Genomic DNA, 13177 nt, shown 5'->3' with positions numbered 1-13177 from the left:
AAAAAAATCACATCCCCCAAATTGACATCTTAACAATAATGAACCTCCCCATGTGGGGCTTCCATCTTTGCTCTCGCTGGCTCAAGCGTCATTTTCATGATCATCTTTGTACTTTCTCCATAAAGGCCTTGGATCTTTCTTCTGAACTCTATTCCAAAGCACTACTATTTTTTTGTGATTGTAAATAGATTAATTTTACATTTTGTTTTCTACTGAATATTGCAGATTCCTAAGGAACTGCATTTCTAAGTTTTTATTTTCACTCCATGCATAAGCTCCTTTCTCTTTTTTTAGACGGAGTCTCGCTCTGTCGCCCAGGCTGGAGTGCAGTGGTGCGATCTCGGCTCACTGCAAGCTCCGCCTCCCGGGTTCATGCCATTCTCCTGCCTCAGCCTCCCGAGTAGCTGGGACTACTTTTTTGAGAAACAAATGAATAAACATAAAGAAGGAAATCTTACCGCTGGGTTTTATAACCTGAATCTATTGATTTTGAAATGCTTATTTTATAACTGATCATCTTATTGAACACACTTATTATTTTTAATTTTATTCTAGTAAATGATCTTTCTTTTTGGGAGAGGGAGACTATTTGTGAACAGCCGTGCTATGCAAATAATGGTCACTTTTCCTCCTCCTTTCAAGAGGTTACATCTTCCAGATCAACAATAAAATATCTTTTTTTATCTTTTATCTTTTATTTCGTTCTATGGCAATGAGCAGAATTTTCTGAACATGTTGAATTTAAGTGGAGGAAATAGACATCTTTATCCTGTTCCTAATTGTAATAGAAATGACTCAAATCTTTCACATCACATACTTTACCAATTATTGATTTAAGATGGTCTTAAGTATTGAGAAATTTCACTTTCAATCTTGCCATGTTGAGATGACATTGAGATTAGATGCTGACATTTTTTCTGATATATTTTAGACATCTTCCTTAAAAGATTCTAATTTTTGCTCCTCTTTAATCTGTTGATGTGTTAAGTTATGTTTACACATTATGTAGCAGGAATAAATCCTACTAGTGTATTACTATTGTTCTATTCGTACAGTATTGGAAAGCATTCCTACTCTATATGTGTATTATTATTATATTAGTATGTTTAATTTGATTTGTTGTCATATTTTTGTACTCATAGTCAAAGGTAAAAGCGGTCAATACTTTATTTTCATGTGTGTATGTGCCCGTGTGTGTGTCTTTTTGAGCTCAGAGATGGCAGTTTATTCTAATCTTATAAAATGAATTCAGAAGTTGCCCAATTCTTCTAAGATCTGAGATATTTTAGGTAGCATGAGCATGAGTGACGTCCATAGAATTTAACGTCTGGTACAGGAAGGGCCCAGAGGCTGGCTTAGCAGGAGGTGTGTCCCTGACTGCTAGATTGTGGGGAAAGCGCAGGGCTCCATGCAGTGGGGAGGCACTGAGGGTGTCAAGCTGGGGTTTTTACCAAGTGGCAGGAAGTGTTTTAACAACAGTTGTACAGGCTGAACGTGAACCCTGAGAATGGAGCTTCCCTATCCTCCGACCCTTTGTCATGACATCACCAAGAGCCAGGCAGTGACTTCAGCAGCGCATGAAGATTTTCCTCTTTAGAGCTCACTGCACACTGCAGTCAGGTGCAAGCACGTGGGGAAGATACAAGGCATGACAACATTCTCAAGAAACAGTCAATACAATAATTGGGATGGAGATAATTTTTTTTCCGTCTCTGCCATCATTTGGGGGCTATTGGGTTTTTGTTACTTTGCATTTTTAAAAATACATTTATTTCACAGAGATTTTTGAAATTCTCTGGCATAGATTTGTACATGACAGCCTTTTACAATTTATTAAAGTGGCCATGGTTCCTATTAACTTATATTTCTTTACTATACCACATAGGGTTTTGTCTATTTTACAAGGTTTTTCTAAATGTTTATGACACCAGCTCTTTGACTTATCAGTTCTTTTTGTTTTTTTGTTTATTTGTTTGTTTTGTTTTCGAGACAGAGTCTCTCTTTGTCACCCAGACTGGAGTGCAGTGGTGCGATCTCGGCTCACTGCAACCTCCAACTCCTAGGTTCAAGCTATTCTCCTGCTTCAGCGTCCCGAGTAGCTGGGATTACAGGCACGCACCATCACTCCTAGCTAATTTTTTTTTTTGGTATTTTTAGTAGAGATGAGGTTTCACCACGTTGGCCAGGCTGGTCTCAAACTCCTGACCTCAAGTGATCCGCCCACCTCGGCCTCCCAAAGTGCTGGGATTACAGGCATGAGCCACAGTGCCTGGCTTATTTTTAAATTATTAATATCTACTCTTATCTTTTTAATTATTTTGTGATTTTGATTCTAAAGCATTTTAAGCATATAGCATGGTGCTGAGAATAATACAACAAAGGCCCACTAAAGTGCCACACAGATATTGAGAAAGGCAGGCTTCTGCCATATTTACTTCCAATCTCAACTGTTCATAAAATAACCCTTTCCAGACACAATTGAAGCCACCATCACCATCACTACCCACCTCCCTCACCCCAAGCGTAACTGTACCCTTGAAAGCATTGGGTGTCCATCCACCCTGGTCAGATACCTATATGTACATGTGCATATGTATCCATAAACAATAACTATAGTTTGTTTTTGAAGTCTGTATAAATGACAAAAACCCTATAGATTCTCTTACAAATTTTTCACTTAGCATTATGAATTCAAGTTTTACACATGTAACTTTAGTTCATTTTAACAGATATTATTCTATTATATAACTTCATAATAGTTAATTCATCCATTCTTCCATGGAGGGTATTGACATTAGTTCCAATTTTTAGTATAAGGGAATAGTGATCCAATAAATATTCTTATCAAAGTGTCCTTATCTGTAGAGTGAGGAATTCTTTAGGATGTTTGCCAAGGAGTAGAATTGCTGGGCTGAAGAGCAACAGATCTTCAATGCATGGACACTGCTAGACTGTGCAACAGTTTATGCCACTCTCCATCCACACAAATTCTTAGACAGAGGGTGGCCACATCATTTATTGTCCAAGCCAGAACACTCTGGACAGGGAAAGTGATGTCTGTGGACATTTATGCCTGACAAGAAGCAGAAACCTGAGGGGTTCGAGTTGAGCCAGCACACGTGGCAGCCATGGCCCCAGTCCCCATGTCTCTGTGTCTACACCAACACTATCCCCAGAGGCTTTCATTCTCCCATGTCAGGTGCAGGACGGTATCTCTCTGTTCCATCAGTTTGTATTTCCTTGATGACTGGTGAGGTTGGACGATGTTCTCTCACTCCATGGCAACCTGGGGTTCACTGGCTGAATGCCCAGCCATGCCCTTCATCCTGGGACACAGAAGTGAATCAGGGAGCTAGGGAGCCTAAGTAATCTATCCCCTCGGAGCTCACCTCGACTGGAGGAGATTATTTCATCATTTCTTCTCGGTCTGTTACCATCCAACTTCAGGCATCATGAAGAGAAATCATGTTGGGTCGGGGACAGAGGTGATGGTGTCAGGGCCCCATTGGGTAGCTTAGGGCCCTGTGCCAGGCCTCTCAGAGGAAGCCTGTGTGAGGCAGGAGTCCAGGGAGGAGCATTTCAGTCTCTGGGGACTGGAAGAGCTTTAGGTGTCTGAGGAAAGTGGTAGGAAGCGATTTGGAACAGGAAGTCAGGGGCCAGGCCATATAGAGTCTTAGCCATGGTGAGAAATGTTTTCTTCCCCCAAGGGTGACTGGAAAAATTGGAGGGTTTTAAAAAGAGAAGTGAATCACACCATATATAGCTTTTTATAGTGCTCTGGGGATAGATGGAAAAAGGGAGGCCAAGCGAGAAGTTCATGAGTCCTGGAGGGAGGGGCTGCAGATCCGTCTCAGCTATAGCTGGAAGTTGAGAGAACTCGTTCTATTCAGGTTATGCTGTAGAAGTTAAACCAACACGATATGCTGGAGGATTCCATGAGGAATGAGAAGCAAACAGCAGAATCAAGAATGACTATTAATAGATTTTTGACGTGAGCAACTGGGCCAGGTTCTTCTCCTGTGAATTGTCTGAGCATGGTCTTTGCTTGTTTTTCTCATGAGATTTTAAACATTTTCTTATGAATTTGGCAAGTTTCTCTATTGGTATTTCATAGTCATCATTTGCCAGTTATAAATTTATAGATAATTTCTTGTCTGTGAGGTATTTTTTCACCTTATAGGAGGAAAATTTATGGTTTGGAATTTTTATGTTTTGTTGGACACTGTTAGAAGAAAATAGATGTAAATCTTCAAAGTATTGGATTTGTTCTTCACATGTCAGTCTGGAATTCAACCAGAATTTAGGTGCATGTAAGATACAATGTTGAAATTTAGGTCCATGTAAGATACAATGTTAGCATCAAATTTTATTTTTTCTATGAGAATAACCATGAGTTCTAGTACTATTTATTTAAAACCATCATTTCTCCCAATCTTAACGCCACCGTTGTCATGTATTATATGCTAAATAGTAGTCAAGTACATAGTTAATTTCACAGACTTTTGATCTTGTTCCATTATTCTATTTTTCTATCACTGTAAAAATAATAAACCCTTGGATCTGGTAGATATTCCTACCTAATACTTTCTCAACATTTTCTCGGCCCTTAACAAACTAGTCAAAAATTCTTATGGACTGTAAGTTTCTAGGGAAAACCACTTTTGGCATTTATATTGAAATTGAATTAATTTTTGATTAACTAGGGGTAATTATCATCGTTGTGATACTTAGTCTTTCTTCTATGAACTTTCTACCTGCTCATTTATTTAGACCTAAATTCTATAATTCTATATGTTTTCTAATTTTCTCCATAAATATCCTACATACCTTATATTTAAATTTAGGTCATGTATAGATGTTGTTGCCATCATAAAAAGCATCTAATTTTATCTTATTTATAATTACTTGTTACAAGAATATGGAAATGACATGAGCAACTGGGCAAGGTTCTTCTGTGAATTGTCTAAGCAATTTTGCCTGTTTTTCTCATGAGATTTTAACCAGTTTCTTGTGAATTTGGCAAGTTTCTCTATGGGTATTTATTGATTTATGTGGAGTATAAAATTTTGATTCTTGTAAACTTCTGGTATCTTGTATTATAAGTTCTAATAATGTCTTTAATTTCTAAGCTGACAATCATATCCACGGTGATTAATGGGGACATTTGTTTCTTCCTTTTGAATTCTCATAACTTTCTCGCCTTTTCCTCCTCCTCACCTTTCCCCACTCTCTTTCTGTCTCTCCTCCTATGTATTGTCTGGGGTCTTCACGATGAAGAAGGCTTCTATATCTTATTCCTGCTTTCCTAATCTGAAATGATCTGCTTCCAGTGGATTTTACTCTAAGCGCAACATTTGCTGTAAAATTTTTTGATAGTCAGATTACATAAATGTATCTTCTTTTCATAGTTTTTTTCATTAAAATATATGTTGGACTATATTAATTTTTTTCAGAATGTAGGGAGGGAGTTTATCCTAGAGTTTTTCTCCTCTAACGTGTTAATTTGACAAACAACTTTAACAGTTTTTTTAGCATTAAATCATCTTTACACTTACATGATTAAAGCCTTATTAAATCATAATGAGCTTTAAAGAAACATATCTGGAAACTTCACGGCTAATATTTTATTTAGGATTTTAAAATCTGTTTATAAGGAAGCAAGATCTCAGCTTTCCCTTCATTGTGTCGTTCTTGATCTACGTTTGGTATCAGTTAAATGCTAGCTTCCTAAAAGGAGCCATGAGTGCTCCTCTCCTATTTGTTATCTGAGATGGTTTATATGAGGTACAAATGAGATTTTACTTGAAATTTGGGGTAAAATTAAAACTCACTTGCAAAAACACCTGGGCCGAATCATGTGTTTTGGGGCAGATTTTTAATGTCTTATTTAAATAATTCAGTGATTATAGATCAATTCAATGTTTCTATTTGGCCTATATCCATTTTGAGGATTTTTATTTTTCTATAAAACTATTTGTTATTTCTGTTTCCTAATGTATTGGCATAAAGTTTCCAAAACACAAGTAACCACTTTGTGTTTTTTGTTGTGATACATATCATAAATACCAAAATTTGCATGAAACATAAAGGTAGAATTCAGAAAGCCACATAACTATCACCAGGTCTTCAAAAACTTCCTGTGCCCCAGAGCTACAAATCACTCCTTCTCAACCATAATATCTCTCTTTTAAACGTAATCACCATCCTGATTTTTGTGAAAATCATCTCCTTGCTTTTCTTTATGGCTTTCCAACCTGAAAATACATCAATAAAGTATATAGTGGAGACTTAGGTGTTTTTGAACTTTAATAAGTGGAATTGTGCTCTATGTATTCTCTTGTATCTCTTCTGCTCAACATTGTTTGAAAAATTAATCTGAGTTATTGTAGATGTCACTTGCAAATTTTCATTGAGGTGTACTATTCCATTATATGCATATATCATAATTTATTCATCCATTTCTACTGATGAATATTTGGATTATATTCAGTGTTTGCCAATTACTAATAATGTTGCATAAACAGTCTTGCAAGCATCTCCAGACCTAGAGCACGTTGTTGCATGTTAGGAAATGCATATCTTCAACTGTATGAGATGATGCAGAAAATATTTTTCAAAGTGGTTCAACCTATTTATGCTCCCACCCACAGTGTGTGAAATGTTTCATTGCTTCACATAATTTGGTATTGCAGACTTCTGAACTATTCTCAACCTGATGTATGTGAACAGGAATTTCATTATGATTTTAATTTGCATTTGCCCAACTACTAATAAATTTGAGGGTCTTGGCATATTTTATTAGCCATGTAGAAAGTCTTTTGCCTACATTTCTGTTAGATGATCTACTTCTGCCTTGTTGATCAGGAGGGGTTCTTCATGTTTTACAGATGGTAGAACTTGTTGATTATACCTGTTACATACATCATTTCCATTTTGGGTTTAATCTTTTCATTTTCCTTATGGTACTTTCTGATGAGTAGAAGTTATTATTTTTAATGTTGAAAAACCTGTTAAACACATTTATGGTTAGTGCTTTTTGTGTCTGTTTTAAGAAAACTTCTCAGCCAGGCCCGGTGGTGCATGCCTATAATCTCAGCACTTTGGGAGGCCAAGGCAGGCAGATCATGAGGTCAGAAGTTCGAGACCAGCCTGGCCAACATGGTGAAAGCCTGTCTCTACTAAAAATACAAAAATTAGCTGGGTGTGGTGGCATGCGCCTGTAGTACCAACTACTCGGGAGGCTCAGGTAAGAGAATTGCTTGAATCCAGGAGGTAGAGGTTGCAGTGAGCCGAGATCGTGCCACTGTACTCTAGCCTGGGGGACAGAGCAAGACTCTGTCTTGGAAAAAAATAAAAAAGAAAGAAACATTCTCTATCCTGAGATTCTGAAGATCTTATCTTCTATTATCGTCTATGTCCTTTGTTATCATCATTTTATTATCATCTAATAGCTTTAAATTTTGCTTTTTATGATTGACACCTGGGATTGATTTTTGTGCAGAGCAAAAGTGGATATACCACCCTTTTTTGGAATATGGATGCCCAGCTGGCTCAGCACCATTCAGAGAAAAGATGTGGATTCCTCACTGCTCTGCTGGGCCATATCTGTGATGTACCAGCCTGTGCATTAGCTAGCTCTGGGCTGTCTCTTTTTTCCTGTGCCCATAAGACAATGTCTTATTTATTATGGCTTTATAATAAATACTGGTGTTTCAGGAAGCAAAAACTTCCTGAAAAACATACATGACTGTGTATGACATTGATTTATATATAATGTTTAAACAACTTTTCTTTCCTGTTATAAAACACCTTTTGTGTATTTTTGGATTTGATAGGCAGTATTTTGTTTAGCATTTTGCATCTTTATTCATGATAGATATAGGTCTGTAGTTTTCTTCCTTTGTAATGTCATTTTCTGTTCTTGGTGTCAAAGTTATGCACATCTCATAAAATAATTTGAGAAGTATTTATTCTTCCTCTATTTTCTGAAGAAATTTGTATAACATTGATATTATTTATTCCTTACATGTTTTATACAATTTGCCATTGAAGCCTTCTAGACCTGGCACTTTCTTTGTGAGAAGGTATTCAATTACAAATTCAATGTCTTTAATGCTTATAGGATTATATTTATTTTCTGTTTCTTCTTGAGTCACTTTTGATAATTTGTATCTTTTGAGAAATTTGTCCATTTTCACTAAATTGTCAAATTTATTACTATAAAGTTGTTCAGGTTTTCACCTGTAATTTTTTTATATGTGTAGGATCCACTTGCATATGTGTAGGATATATCCTTTCTCTCTTTCTTTTTTCTTTTACTTTTCTGTTTTATCAGACATGGCCTTGTTCTATTGCCCGTGCTGGAGTACAGTGGTACAATCAGGACTCACTGCAGACTTGGCCTCCTGGGCTTAAGTGATATTCCCACCTCAGCCTACTGAGTAGCTGGGACCACAGGTGCATGCCATCATGCCCAGCTAATTAAAAATATATATATATTTTAGAGATAGGGTCTCACCATGTTGCCCAGGCTGGTCTCAAACTCCTGTGCTCTAGCTGTCCTCCTGCCACAGCTTCCCAAAATCCTGAGATTACAGTTGTGAGCCACCATGCCTGGCCAAATGTCCTTTCTTTCATTTCTATTACATGTAATTCTTTTCCCCATCAATCTAGCTAGAGAGCTGTCAATGATCGCTGTTTCTAAAGAATCAGTTTTGGCTTAATCAATTTTCTTTATTATTCTTTTGTTTTCTATTTTACTGATCTATACTCTTGCTGTTATGATGTCCTTCCTCTAATGCACTCTTTGATATCTAGCTTCTTAAGTTGAAAGTTAGGTTATTTGATTTTAAGTCTAATATAATATTTAAATCTATAAATTTCCCTCTAAAAAAGACTTTACTTGTTATTCTGATTTTATTTCTATTCAGTTAAAAGTACTTTCTAATTTTCCTTTTGAATTATTTCATTACCCTTTGTATTATTTAGAAATATGTTATTTAATTTCCAAATATTTGAGGATATTTTCAGGTAACTTTCTGTTAATGGTTTTTACTTCAATTCTATTATGATCAATGAATATATTTTGCATATGTTTAAAAATACATTAAATTTTAAACATACATTATGTTTAAAATTTTAAAAATACATTAAATTTTATTTCCAGCCCCATTTATCGTATCTCTTAGTGAATGCTGCGTGGCACTTAAAGAAATATATATTTTGTGCTTTGAGGGTGGAGTGTTCTTAAAATGTCAGCTACTAGGTCAAGTTAGTCATCGTGCTGTTTGAATCTTTTATATTCTTGCTTGTTTCTTTGCTTGCTAATTCTATCAATTACTATGAGATGACTTGAAATTTCCAACCGTAATTGTGGCTTTGTCCATTTTTCATTTTCTTCTGTCAGGTTTTGCTTTTTATATGTTGAAGTTCAGCTATTAGGTGCATACACATTTAGAACTATATGTCTTCCTCATAAATTAAGCCTTTGTCATTATAAGCTTAACTGTGTTGCTGCTAATATACTTTGTTCTACAGGCTACTCTGACTGATATTAATATCACCACTCTGTCTACACTGCTTTTCTGAAAACAGTTGTTTCACTTATTCTGTCTATTTTCCTATTTGTTTATGGCATGAGAGAAATGTCAATCCTAATACATCTCTTATGGCCTGAGTGAAAGTCCCCGCGATTCTTTCAGTTGCAGTCTGATAATTTAATATTACTTTCCCAAATTTTCCATGCCTTTAAGGAAATGTCTCTGTATATTTATACGTAAGTCAGTATTTTAAATTATTTCTAGTAGTGGTATTGTTCAAATGAACCAGACTACCATTACTAAAAACAAACTTTCTTTAATATTTTAAAAATTCTTTACTGTTCATATAGTTCTATCCTGTTTACCTAGCAATGCCCATTTGTGTACTTATTTCCTTGATTAATTTTGCCGAAATATCGGCTCTTTTATTAATCATTTAAAAGAGCTAAGTTTTGATTTTGTTGATCTCTCTATTGTATATTTTAATAATTTCCGCTCTTAACTCTTATGTCAATTTTTCTCCTCTTGTTGCTCTTTTTCTAACTTCTTGAGTTATCTTTTATAGGCTTGAAAACATGAATTTCTATGTAAGTATTTTTTCACAGTAACCCACAGGTATTATTATTACTGACATATATTTATATGCAGTGAAATGCTCATACCATAAGTGCACCATTGAATAACTAGTAAAAGGGCATATTAATACTATACTTAGTAGATTTCTATCACCCCAGAATATTCCTCTATGCCCTTTTCCCAGTCAACAGCTCGCAAGTTCTGACATGTAGAATTTTTATTGTATCTCAGTTCCAAATATTTTATAATGCCTACTTTGATTTCTTTATTGACACATGAATTATTTAGATGTATATTTTTCAGTATTTGGAGTGCAAGTTTTCCTTTGGTTCCTTATTTCTAATTAATGTGGTTTAGTTAGAAAAAATGACTAATATGATACGAGTTACTTTTTGAGATTTAATCTATGGCTTACTGCATGATCAATTTTTGTAAATGCGTCATATGTTCTTAAAATAACATATAGTTTCTTATGTTGCATGCAAGCATCTAGATAAGTTTATTACACAAAGACCAGTCATCGTGATGTTAAAACTATCTGTATCGTTAATACTTTTACCTGCTTGTTCTTACCAATGTCTGAGAGAAATCTTCTATGATCTTGGAATTTTCTGTTTTTCTTTGTAATTCAGCCAACTTTTACTTTATGTATACCTACAGACAGGGCATCAGAAGCATTGTGTTCAACATTGTTAACTTTACATTTCACAACTGCTTACTGAGTTCCTACCATCTGTCAGGCACTCTCTAAATAACAGGGTTATGGCTGAAATACAAGCCATAGATGTCCCTCCCCGTGTGAAGTTTGAATGATTATTATCTTATGCTGGTGATTTTTCCCTTACAATCATTAACTACAACTAGATAGTACTAATGGTTTTTGTATTTAAGACTATTCTGTTAATATCACTGCAACCGTTTTCTTTCAGTATTTTCATAGTATATCTTTTCCCAACCTTTTATTTTTAATCTTTCCATAGATTATACTTTAGATGAAACTTTAAAAAATAACAATTAGATTTCTATGATGTATTCCTACAAAATCCTGTTTCTTGAAAACTTCAGTCTATCTAAAGATGCCAGTGGATAACATTTCTTCCCACTCTTTTGATTTCCTGAAGAAATGGGCAATTCACTGGGCTACCTCCACAAACCTAACAACATTTGTTATCATTACTTACGTATTTGGATAATTTCTACTATATTTCATACTATAAATAAATATCTATGTTTCCCTAGAGTCTTTCCTCTTATCTTACATTGGATTTATAATTTTTGTACTCTCCATTTTTTTGTCTTTACTCACTTCCAGAATCTTTGAATAGCTTTTATTTGCTATTATCTTAGTGGACAGCCTTAACATTTTGATATGCATAATTGATATATAATATCTAAAATTTATCAATGTCTCTGGTTCTCCTTAGAGAATATAAGACCTTTTACTGAGGTCACTGCCAATAAGTTCCATATTAGTGTTACATTGTGTTTTTGTACAACCTTTTAATTTATTTTGTATTTTTAATTTATAAATAATATAAGACTTTTACTGAGGTCACTCTCAATAACTTCCATACTAGTGTTACATTGTATTTTTGTACAACCTTTTAATTTACTTTTTATCTTATTTTTAATATATAAATAATAATTGTATAAATTCATGGAATACAATGTGATGTTTTGATAAATGTACACAGTGTAGAATGATTACATCAAGCTGATTAACCTATCCATCACCTCACCTACTTGTTTTTTTCTAGTAAGAACATTTAAAATATATCCTTTTAGCAATTTTGAAATATACGTTATTATTAACTATAGTCTTCAGGCTGTGCAATGAACCACTAAAACTTATTCCTCCTTTTTTTTTTTTTTTTTTAAGATAGAGTCTCACTTTGTCATCCAGGCTGGAGTGCAGTGGTGTGATCTCAGCTCACTGCAACTTCCACCTTCCAACTTCAAGCAATTCTCCTGTCTCAGCCTCCCAAGCTGCTGGGATTACAGGCATGTGCCACCACTCTCAGCTAATTTTTGTATTTTTAGTAGAGACGGGGTTTCACCATGTTGGCCAGGCTGGTCTCAAACTCCTGACCTCGTGATCTGCCGGCCTTGGCCTCCCAAAGTGCTGGGATTATAGACGTGAGCCACCACTCCCGGCCTATTCCTCCTTTCTAACTGAAATTTGTACAGTTTGACCAATATTTTCCTTCCCCATTCCCATCCCCCAGCCTCTGGTAACTTCTATTCTACTCTCTGCTTCTATGGGTTTCACTTTCTTAGATTCCATATATAAGTAACATTGTGCAATACTGATTTTTTTCTGCCTGGCTTATTCACTTACTATAATGTCATCCAGTTTCATCCATGTTGTTGTAAATGCCAGAATTTTCTTTTTAAACATTGTGTAGTATTTCATTGTGTAAATATACCACTTTTTTTTATTCATTCATCAGTTGATGAACATTTTGGTTGCTTCCCTATATTGGCTGTTGTGAATAATGCTGCGATGGACAAAAGGGTGCAAATATCTCTTTAACATTTCAATTCAACTGATTTTCTCTTCAACTGATTTTAATTCCTTTGGATATATACCCAGAGTGAGATTTCTGGATCATACTGCTTTTTATAATGGCTATGCTAATTTACATTTTCACCAATAGTGTGCCAGGGTCCCCTTTCCTCCACATTCGTGCTAAACACACTAGTTATCTTTCATCTTCTAACAAGTGTGAGGTGACAAAACTCATCCTGGTTTTATTTTACATTCCCCTGATAACTAGTGATGTTGAGCATTTTTTCATATTTCTGTTGACCATATGTATGTCTTTTTTTAGAACGTTGGTTCAGATTCTTTGCCCATTTTTGATTCAGTTATTTGTTCTCTTGCTATTGAATTGAGTTTCTTATATATTTTGGATATTATTTCTTCATCAATTGTATTGCTTGCAAGTATTTTCTCTCAGTCTATGGGTTGTCTCTTTATTAATTGTTTCCATTGCTCTACAGGAGCTTTTTCACTTGATACAATCCCATTTGTCTATTTTTGCTTTTGTTGCCTCTGTTTT

Source organism: Pongo pygmaeus, chromosome 8 (assembly GCF_028885625.2).
Source record: "Pongo pygmaeus isolate AG05252 chromosome 8, NHGRI_mPonPyg2-v2.0_pri, whole genome shotgun sequence".
NCBI classification, from domain to species: domain Eukaryota; kingdom Metazoa; phylum Chordata; class Mammalia; order Primates; family Hominidae; genus Pongo; species Pongo pygmaeus.
Note: the sequence above shows the minus strand (reverse complement) of the source record.